The sequence below is a fragment of the Haliotis rubra genome, unplaced genomic scaffold, assembly GCF_003918875.1.
Source record: "Haliotis rubra isolate DU_JTF1 unplaced genomic scaffold, ASM391887v1 Scf2117, whole genome shotgun sequence".
Taxonomy (NCBI): Eukaryota; Metazoa; Mollusca; class Gastropoda; order Lepetellida; family Haliotidae; genus Haliotis; species Haliotis rubra.
The window spans coordinates 41,682-52,406 of NW_025766134.1; positions in this window are offsets into that span (position 1 = coordinate 41,682).

A 10,725-nucleotide genomic window follows, 5' to 3' on the forward strand; every position below is an offset into this window, starting at 1 on the left:
CAGTACGCATAATTAACGTTCATGATGCATCTAATAAAAGTGTTTGTTAACCACCTGAAATATCTGATGGCAATTTGGTCATGGCTGGCAGATACATCAAAGGCGTCTCTCACCATCTAACACAGATCTGATAGACTTTAAAGTGAACAACCCACACACTACGATACACAAATAATTGAGTCGAGGCTATCATGGGGTCAGCATCGATAGACAATGGCTAATCACAGGCCACATGAATCAAAGTTAAGTAACGTTCTACAAGGTCCGTGCCGCCATTCAATACAACGCTTTTGACGTACGTACATTTTTATCTTGATAACAACCACGATTTATCTAGGCAACAGCGGTTGGCCATGATCACAAATCTTTTCCGTCATAAGTCAATTCAATCACAATGTTTCTAGCAATTTGAGAGGAATACAACCCTCCTACGTGAGGGCTAAATGTTCCAGGTACGAAAAGATATGAAGACTAAGTGCAAAGGAATACCCAGATTTGACCATCCCCAGAAATAGAATCCACTTGGTATAAAGGGCAAAATAGGTGCGAAAATGATTGTCCACTGAAAATCAGTCATGACACCAGGGTTGTTCGCTGAAAGGGTGAGCATGTTGGAAACTTTCACTTAAATCTTAATGATGTCTCCAGTGAACGAGAACATCTCAAGCAGTACTTGCAAGCAGTTTGGTGTCTATGGCCTAGGTATGCAGTGCATACCCAGATGCAGTGATAAGATCTGAACACTGCCGTTTATATTCTTGGACTATGGATCCTTTACGTATTGAGTAATTTGGCAATGTGTGTTCTCGTTTCTTGCTGATGATCGAGGCGCTCGTATAATGTCGACCTTGGTCGTGACTTTGAGTGACCTCCCTTTGTTGTCTATGTGCACACTACATCAAGTGCTTGACTTGTGTGAGAAGGTTCTTTACTGCTTGCTTACAGATGTCCTAACTTCTGGAAATGTCTCGATGGAGAAAACTTAATTTTGCAATCTACTTCCCCATTACGCTGGAAATGCCTGCCCAAATCACCGACCTTCCTGTCCATTTCAAACACTGATTCCTGCACGAAAGTTCGAAGCAAGTGCCGCATTCAATGTGTTAAGGGGCGGTAGGGGTAGCCTATTGGTTAAGGCATTCGCCTGTCACGCCGAAGTCACGGGTTCCTATTTGTTAATTTGTCACTGATCTTGTGTGTTTTTTAATAAAGTTTTACAGCTTAGTCCTGCACGTACAGTACCGTTCTGGGTTAACCCTCATGTGTCAGTTTTCAAATCATCACGTATGTCTGTCTAGAGTATATTTAATAATCCATTCATTGATTGTCGCTATATGGCTGAAATAAACCTGATACAACGTCAAATGGTAAGTGACCCTTTCTGTGATTGAAGTATTTTTTGGTGTTAATTATCGTTTTAGGTATATGTCTTATTTAAAAGCTAAACTGATTTAATGGACAGTAAGTTGAGAGTATATGCTTTTGGTTGTAACAGTCCTTGAATCAAATAAACGGTATTGCTTAACGTTACAATATAAACATTTAAATGAGAAAATCAATACCAGGGCAAACCGGAAAAAACATTAAAATTAATTTAAATGAAAATAACTAGGCATTTTGGGGTTGGTTTCAACTTCGTGACAAACTGCAATCAGCGTAGTTGAACTATCATCTAATAGACAACATGTGAAGTCGAAGGAAGCATATTTTTTAAATCATGTATATTCGGTGAATATTTTGTTTTCACAGAACTTCAAGCAAATGAAGAATAGGTTGTCGGTTCTGATAGAGCAGGCAGACTGGAATCGGAACTCTGCCCACTGTCCTAATTACCCACAGCTCAGAACAGGCGCCGAATAGTTTTTTGGAGGAAACCAATTTGTGAGAAATAACAGATGCTGTTGTATGATTGACGGCTGGGGACAAAAGAACAGATTCTTCAACAAGGGAATGTTACGGTGAACCCCAGACTGATAATAATGGCAGTGAATGCAGAAGATGCATATTATAATTCTGTGTTGACATAGGAAATGGGAGATAGCATATTTAATGGGACAGAAAGTGTGCATTTTGTTACACACATTTTGTTGTTTGACATAATGACTTTCTGTTGCTAAGATACCAGCATTTGGAGAAAACATAAAATTACTTAATGGGACAGAAAGTGCGAATTTTATTACATACATATTTTATTTTTCTTTGACATTGTAATTTTCTGTTGGTAAGATTCTGGGGTTAAGTTTGTCTCAAGAGATGGTTATTGTATAGAGACGGCGTTTATATACTTAATGCATGGTGAGGTGAGGTGAAATTAGGTTTAACGTCGTGCTTGAGAATATTTCGCTCATATGACGACGTGCATGCGTGTGTATGTGTAAGTGCAGCTGCTTGTACTAGCCCAGACTGAAGTTGGTTTTATAGTGCTAGCCCACTAAGATACCATGCCGCAGTGAAGCATGAATACGCCACTCAGACACATTATACTGACTCCGAGCCGACCAGTCCTTCTTGTACCCGTTAATGCCGAACGCCAGGCAGAGACCAAGTACCATATTTTAACGTCTTTTGGTATGACGCGGTCGGGGATCGAACCCGCGACCTTCAGCGCTCCGGGCGGACGTTCTAACCACTACACCACGGAGGCGGTCACTTAATACATGGCTTAAGGTTGAATGTCTGAATTGTCAGAACTGCACACGGGTATTTGTGAGTTTGATTCAACGCATCTTTCATCAGTATTTCAGGTATGTCTCAGTGTTACAGGTCTGGGATATCTGCCTTAATTAAACCCACACGTACGGTATGTGCTAACACAGGATGAAATCTGACCAGGTAGGTTCGATGGGTAGCCTAATGGTTAAAACGTTCGCTCGTCACGCCGAAGAAAATAAGTTGTCAGATGTCCATTCCTCAAATTAAATAAACACTTCTTTGGTTCAAAGTCATTTTCCTTTACTAATTTCCAAGATATTATCATGAACAGAATGCAAGCATGTGGTTGTTCTGACCTTCCAGAACCTTCCGGAAATAGATGGCGCTTCTCCTCGACGACACACAATATCAGCATAAACATATTTTGTTTCTCCGTCATGATGATGGAACAGCAATTAAGGTTAGACTGAGTGATTACTGTCTACAAATGTTGGCAGCTCTACTACACGCTTGTCCTTGACATTACCCTTCCCTGTCAACTGACAATATCATGGCAGTGTGAAGTCAGTCTCTAGCAGATAATTTGATCACATCACTCATCGTTTTGAGCATCCTTCAGGATTCGTGATGCAATGAACGTTTTAAACATGGTTTCATCTAACTGAAATCAACGGACTTATTTCTATACGAATTTTGTTTATGTGCACCTGTACTTGAGCTCACATGGTCTCGAAATAAAAGCGACATATTTATAAAACAATCTCTGCTAAAATCATGATAGAGTTGATTGGACTAAATCATGAGCCAAGCATATATTTGTTTCAGCAGTCTTACAGCTGTACGGCGTTGTTTGTAAACAAATCGAGTCTGGACCAGACAATCCAGTGAATGTCACCATGCGATACGATAACAGAGCATGTGTTTATGAATCACTTTGAAATAGTGATGACACTAGGTGTTTGCGGAAAGGTGCGCGTATCCTGCCCCACTGGTGACACGCGTCATAAACATGTGCAAAGTCAAGTCATCTGTTCACCTGAAATAATTCGGGAACGCAAGTGAAAATAAGGAATTGCATCGGACATAACTTTTGTCACTGATGCATCACTGTAAACAGAAGGAAGGACATGCTCGATTAATGAGGATTCTTAGACATGTTTAGAGTGTGCGTGCTACAGGCAATCCGCCTCCAAATCACATTGCGATGTGTAACAAGTCCAATTCTTCAAGAAGACCTGTCTGCTGGTACTGGGCAAATGCTACCTGTTGATTAATCAACGGTGTCGTATTGCCAAGAAACATCAACCTGACCTGAAGAAAGTTGTTCATAGTGGACATTCGATATGTCAGCACTATAACTGTGAAACCAATGTCATTTGTCAACGCTTGGAATGGATCACTCTCACTGATACAGGGTAGATAGTCTGGATCGGTCACGCCAACATCAATACCTGAGTGCAGAGAGGGAGACGGTCTGTAAGTTCCTTCACGGAAAGCAGATAGCACGCATGTGGCAACTGAGCTATTCTTGGTCATTACAATGCCTGCAACAGCTAAGAACGGTCTATGACAAGAACGCTTAAATGAACTCAAGAATGGTATTGTAAACCTGATTGTCTGACTGTGTGCGTCTGTGTCTGTCTGTCTGTCTGTGCATGTGTGTCTGGGTCTGATTATCTGTCTGCATGTGTGCGTCAGTGTCTGAGTGACTTTCTGTCTGTGTATGCATTTATTTGTGTCTACCTCTGTGTGTGTGTCTGAATATCTCTCTGTCTGTGTATGCATTTGTCTGTCTGTCTGTCTGTGCACTAGACTGGCCTTCACGAATGTGACACAATGCGGGAGTTGAACATTGATGAACAACTCATGCACAAGCGGGGCCGACCAACGCTTGTTTTGTCCCATCAAGTATCATCTTCTAACGTATTTGGTTTGACGAAAACGAGGATCGAACCAACCTTCCACCCTTTAGGCAGACGCTTCATCTACTACTCCATGGCCTCAGGAGAGACTTCACAATAGCTCAAAGTAACATTGAATGTTAAGATATTGATACGGTACGTTGATACGACGAGACGCTATCGTTTCATAGGCTGAGTGAAACAAGAGGCATTTTACATGTTCGAATCGTTTGTACGGTGGCTGATTGTAGTTGGATGCGACTCCTGAGAGTTTCTTTGGATTGTATATATATATGAAGCATGTTCAGTCGTCTAATGCTTCGCAATTCAGCGTGTAGTGTTGAGCCCCTTAGGCACGCCAGGAGCTCGAGAGTTCTAATCCAAATACGTCGAGAGAATTTTGCCAGTTTTATCAGGGACATACCTGTACTCATAGGTATCCCAAGAGTGCTGTAAGTCTCAGACCTGCACCATTTTCCTCACACACCAAGAAAGCAAGCCATGATATAACTGAAAATAACAAGATGTTTCAAACAGACTGACTGACTCACTCACTCACTCTGTTTGGTGAAACCAGAATCAGTGAAAAGTTACTGACTTAAAACTAAAAGCATGTCCAGGGTGATTTGGGATTTGAACACATGACCCTCCTGTAGTTGAGGTACCAAAATATTAAAACTACTTCATTCGAAAGAAACTGGATCTTCGTCAAGAATAATTCATTTGTGAAATATCTTATTGTTCCACTAGGATTAGAAAGCCCTACTTAATGCAGTTAATGTGCACGTGTGCACACCATAGATAAATCATACCAAAGAGCAAAGAACATAATCATTGTGCTGAACTCAGATGAATAACAGCCTACCACACTGATTCACCACAATCCACTATTATGAACATTTTGTGAAAATGGCAAATGGTATTTCTCAAAAACAGACAGGAAATAAACATAACATTCTAGGAAAGGGAAAGTTTTAAATCACTACTGCTGACGATAATGCCTACAATTCTATGACATATCACTGAATAATAACTGATTGTCAGAAGCACATGTATGTTTACTGCACAACTACCAGATGATAATGCCGGTGAAGCAGATTCCTGGAAGCACCGGTCCCTTCAGGCATAAATCAACCACTGTAAATATAAGGTTATTAAAGGCTATGCCCCAAGTGGCTGCACTGACCGACTTAGCGCCTTCACAACCAACTAATAACCGACAAAAACTTACTACGTCATGTGTTTAATGATAATAGATGGGCGTTTAGGAAAAAGCCGGCAAATCCTTTTCCGTCAATAGGAACCGTCACAAACGCATGCAAATTCAGATCAATTGGTCCACTGAATAAAACACTGAAACCTTTCATGCAAGTTATAATAGTCAATTTTGAACTTAACTCTTGGGAAAGTGTAACTGAGCGACCCGTAAAGATCCGAGCTAGATTTGGTCCTCAGCAACTCATGCCTGTCGTAAGAGGCGAATAAAGGGATCGGGTGTTCAGGCTCGCTGATTTGGTTGATTCACGTCAATCATTTCAACAATTAACACTGCCATGGTGCTTTACTGCATCCTTTGATAAGCGACAAGCACACGTGTGTGTGTGTGTGTGTGTGTGTGTGTGTGTGTGTGTGTGTGTGTGTGTGTGTGTGTGTGTGTGTGTCTGTCTGTCTGTCTGTCTGTCTGTCTGTCTGCAGTGAAATAGTAGGAAACGTGTCACTTCAAAAATGTCATTGCGATATTGATGGACGTGCCATTTGCAAACAGTTGTCATGGCAATGGTTTATCAAAAAAGATTAGAAACAAAAATGGCCAGCGTGATGAGCATGATCAAATTAGCGACTGACGCCCAAAGACTCCCACCTGTCTGCTTTCTGTCAAATACTTTACATGAGGTTCCATCGGAAACCTGTACGGTTGCTCCAGGGGGAATAGGCAATACAAGAACGCTGATTGTGCAAATAGGCAGCTTAAATTCTCATTAGTTTTTAATTGGCTCTTTGATGTTGAACAAAACGTGAAGCTTCAAAGTAATTGGAATTACGTTGAATTTACGCACTGAAACTTTCTCCAGTGACGTTAGCGACAATGTAACTCTTTAAAGAGTGGGTACGATACACACATTCTGGTTGGGTTGAAAACCCATGATCGTCCTGAACAGAGATGAAATTGTGCGATTACAGCCTCATGGATGCACCATTAAAGATTGTCATGATATATGTAATCAAATAAAGTTGACGCAAAATACCTTTATTTTTGAAACAAGATGAAGTATTAGAACTTGTTAAAGTGGATGTTAATAAATTTACAGAGTTCATCTCACATCGGTAGTATATTCTAAATCCCACTGTAATGATGTGATCTTCTGAACTAAACAGGCCAGAGTTACCATTCTTTGATTACGCCCGTAACTGGTGTCAATGTGGCTAAAGTACGAGCAAAAGAATCTGGAACATGTTCACGGTAAGAAAAACAAGGCGTCCGAACAATCTTCTGATTGTGAGGAATGTTTTTGGAATCGTCATATAGTAATCAGACTATGCGCTTATGTTCTCAACTTTCTATCAGGTGTTGGTCTTTAAGATATAAGTCAAATTTTGTTAATGAGGTAAGTGGACTGAAGTGAACATTTGTTGTTGTTTAAAGGTCATCTGATTTGCGGTACCCTCAAATAGATGGTAGTGTCATTTTCAGATATATTACTCACCTTATTTTTTATGATCATTCACTTACCAGAAGCAAGAATCATCTCTCTAATATTGCTACTAAGTCAACGTGGCGTCGAATTCAACACAAACGGTGTTCACTCACAAGTTGTTTGTTATTTTTCGGAATTTGTGTGCGTTCCTTGGAACAAAGGCTGTGAAAGGAAAGTCAATCACTGTCAGTTTCCTACAGCGTTCAACTCCAGCAAAATAGTGTTAGATGTTTAAAAACGTTCTTTACGCTCAGGGGCGTTAAGATATTTAACGGAAAGAGATTTCGATGCACTTTGATCTTTACTCACAGTTTCTATACTTTGAAAAGAAAATTGTTTCTTTATAAAGCATGCACTATTGATCCCTTTTCTAACTGCTGAATATGACATATGAACTGAATTACTGTTTCAGCGTTAAAACCAAACTCATTTAAGATTCATATGGTTACCGCGTCGGAATTTGGGAATTTGATGCATCTAATAAACGTGTGTTTGTTAACCACAGATATCTGATCAATTTGGTCATGGCTGGCTCACCATCAAAGGTATCTCACAGATCTGATCTGATAGACATTAAAGTGAACAACCCCACACACTACGATACACAAATGATTGAGTCGAACCTATCATGGGGTCAGCATCGATAAACAATGGCTAATCACAGGCCACATGAATCAAAGTTAAGTAACGTTTACAAGGTCCGTGCCGCCTTTCAATACAACGCTATTGACGTACGTACATTTGTATCTTGATAACAACGACGATTTATCTAGGTAACAGCGGCTGGCCATGATCACAAATTTTTTCCGTCATAAGTCAATCCAATCACAATGTTTCTACCACTTTGACACTAATTCAACCCTCCTGCGTGGGGGCTAAATGTTCCACGTACGTAAAATTATGAAGCCTAAGTGCAAAGGAATACCCAGATTTGACCATCCCCAGAAATTGAATCCACTTGGTATAAAGGGCAAAATAGCTGCACAAATGATTGTCCAGTGAAAATCAGTGATGACACCAGGTGTTCGCTGAAAGGGTGAGCATGTTGGAAACTTTCACTTAAATCTTAATGATGTCTCCAGTGAACGAGAACATCTCAAGCAGTACTTGCAAGCAGTTTGGTGTCTATGGCCTAGGTATGCAGTGCATACCCAGATGCAGTGATAAGATCTGAACACTGCCGTTTATATTCTTGGACTATGGATCCTTTACGTATTTAGTAATTTGGCAATGTGTGTTCTCGTTTCTTGCTGATGATCGAGGCGCTCGTATAATGTCGACCTTGGTCGTGACCTTGTAGTGACCTCCTTTTTTGTTGTCTATGCGCACACTACATCAAGTGCTTGACTTGTTTGAGAAGGTTCTTTACTGCTTGCTTACAGATGTCCTAACTTCTGGAAATGTCTCGATGGAGAAAACTTAATTTTGCAATCTACTTCCCCATTACGCTGGAAATGCCTGTCCAAATCACCGACCTTCCTGTCCATTTCAAACACTGATTCCTGCACGAAAGTTCGAAGCAAGTGCCGCATTCAATGTGTTAAGGGGCGGTGGGGGTAGCCTATTGGTTAAGGCATTCGCCTGTCACGCCGAAGTCACGGGTTCGTATTTGTTAATTTGACACTGATCTTGTGTGTGTGTTTTTTTCCTATTTTTACACCTTAGTTCTGCACGTACCGTAACCGTTCTGGGTTAACCCCCATGTGTCAGTTTTCAAATCATCACGTATGTCTGTCTAGAGTATATTTAATAATCCATTCACTGATTGTCGCTATATGGCTGAAATAAACCTGATACAACGTCAAATGGTAAGTGACCCTTTCTCTGATTGATGTATTTTTTTGTGTTAATTATCGTTTTAGGTATACGTCTTATTTAAAAGGTAAACTGATTTAATGGACAGTAAGTTGAGAGTATATGCTTTTTGGTTGTTACATTCCTTGAATCAAATAAACGGTACTGCCTTAACGTTACAATATAAACATTTAAATGAGAAAAATCAATACCAGAGCAAACCTGTAAAAACATTAAAATTAATTTAAATGAAAATAACTAGGCATTTTGGGGTTGATTTCAACTTCGTGACAAACTGCAATCAGCGTAGTTGAACTATCATCTAATAGACAACATGTGAAGTCCAAGGAAGCATATTTCTTAAATCATGTATATTCGGTGAATATTTTGTGTTTTTACAGAACTTCAAGCAAATGAAGAATAGGTTGTCGGTTCTGATAGAGCAGGCAGACTGGAATCGGAACTCTGCCCACTGTCCTTATTACCCACAGCTAAGAACAGGCGCCTGATAGTTTGTGGAGGAAACCAATTTGTGAGAAATAACAGATGCTGTTGTATGATTGACGGCTGGGGACAAAGAACAGATTCTTCAACATGGGAATGTTACGGTGAACCCCAGACTGATAATAATGGCAGTGAATGCAGAAGATGCATATAATTCTGTGTTGACATAGCATATTTAATGGGACAGAAAGTGTGCATTTTGTTACACACATTTTGTTGTTTTACATAATGACTTTCTGTTGCTAAGATACCAGCATTTGGAGAAAACATAAAATTACTTAATGGGACAGAAAGTGCGAATTTTATTACATACATATTTTATTTTTCTTTGACATTGTGATTTGTCTGTTGGTAAGATTCTGGGGTTAAGTTTGTCTCAAAGAGATGGTTATTGTATAGAGACGGCGTTTATATACTTAATACATGGTGAGGTGAGGTGAAATTGGATTTAACGTCGTGCTTGAGAATATTTCGCTCATATGACGACGTGCATGCGTGTGTGTGTAAGTGCGGCTGCTTGTACCAGCCCAGACTGAAGTTGGTTTTATAGTGTACGCAGAATATAAATCTTCAACATTCACTTCTTATTATCGATCGCAATGTTGAAAAGAATCGTCTAGCGTCTTTGAAGCCGTCAATCATGGCAGCATCTGTTCTCACAAATTATAACTATTCGACATGACTTTGGAATGATTGAGCAGTTCGGAACATTCTGCAACTTCGGAACCGCTGGTAACGCAAAATGCCGAATATACGTAATTTAAATGCTTTCGATGATGAATAGTTCAACTACGCTGATGCCGGTTTATCTTGAAATCTAAAGGCCTCTTCTAGTTAATACCATTTAAGTGAACGCAGCTGTTTTACGGGTTTGCTCTGATATGTTTTCTCATTTAATGTTTATATTGAGCATTGCCGTAACTGACAACGCTTCTTATTCCGGTAAAATCCGCCTTTAAAATGAACGATAAATACGATAATTAACTTTCAACTTCCGACGTATCCGGTTTATTTCAGCCATATGGCGACGATCAGTGGTGAACCGGTAAATATATACAGACGAACGTACGTGATGATTTGAAAACGACATGGGGGACCCGACGGTGCGCGATGCGTTGAATGAAGCGAACGAAACAATTCGGTGTCGGAATTAACAAATGCAAACCCGTGACTTCGGC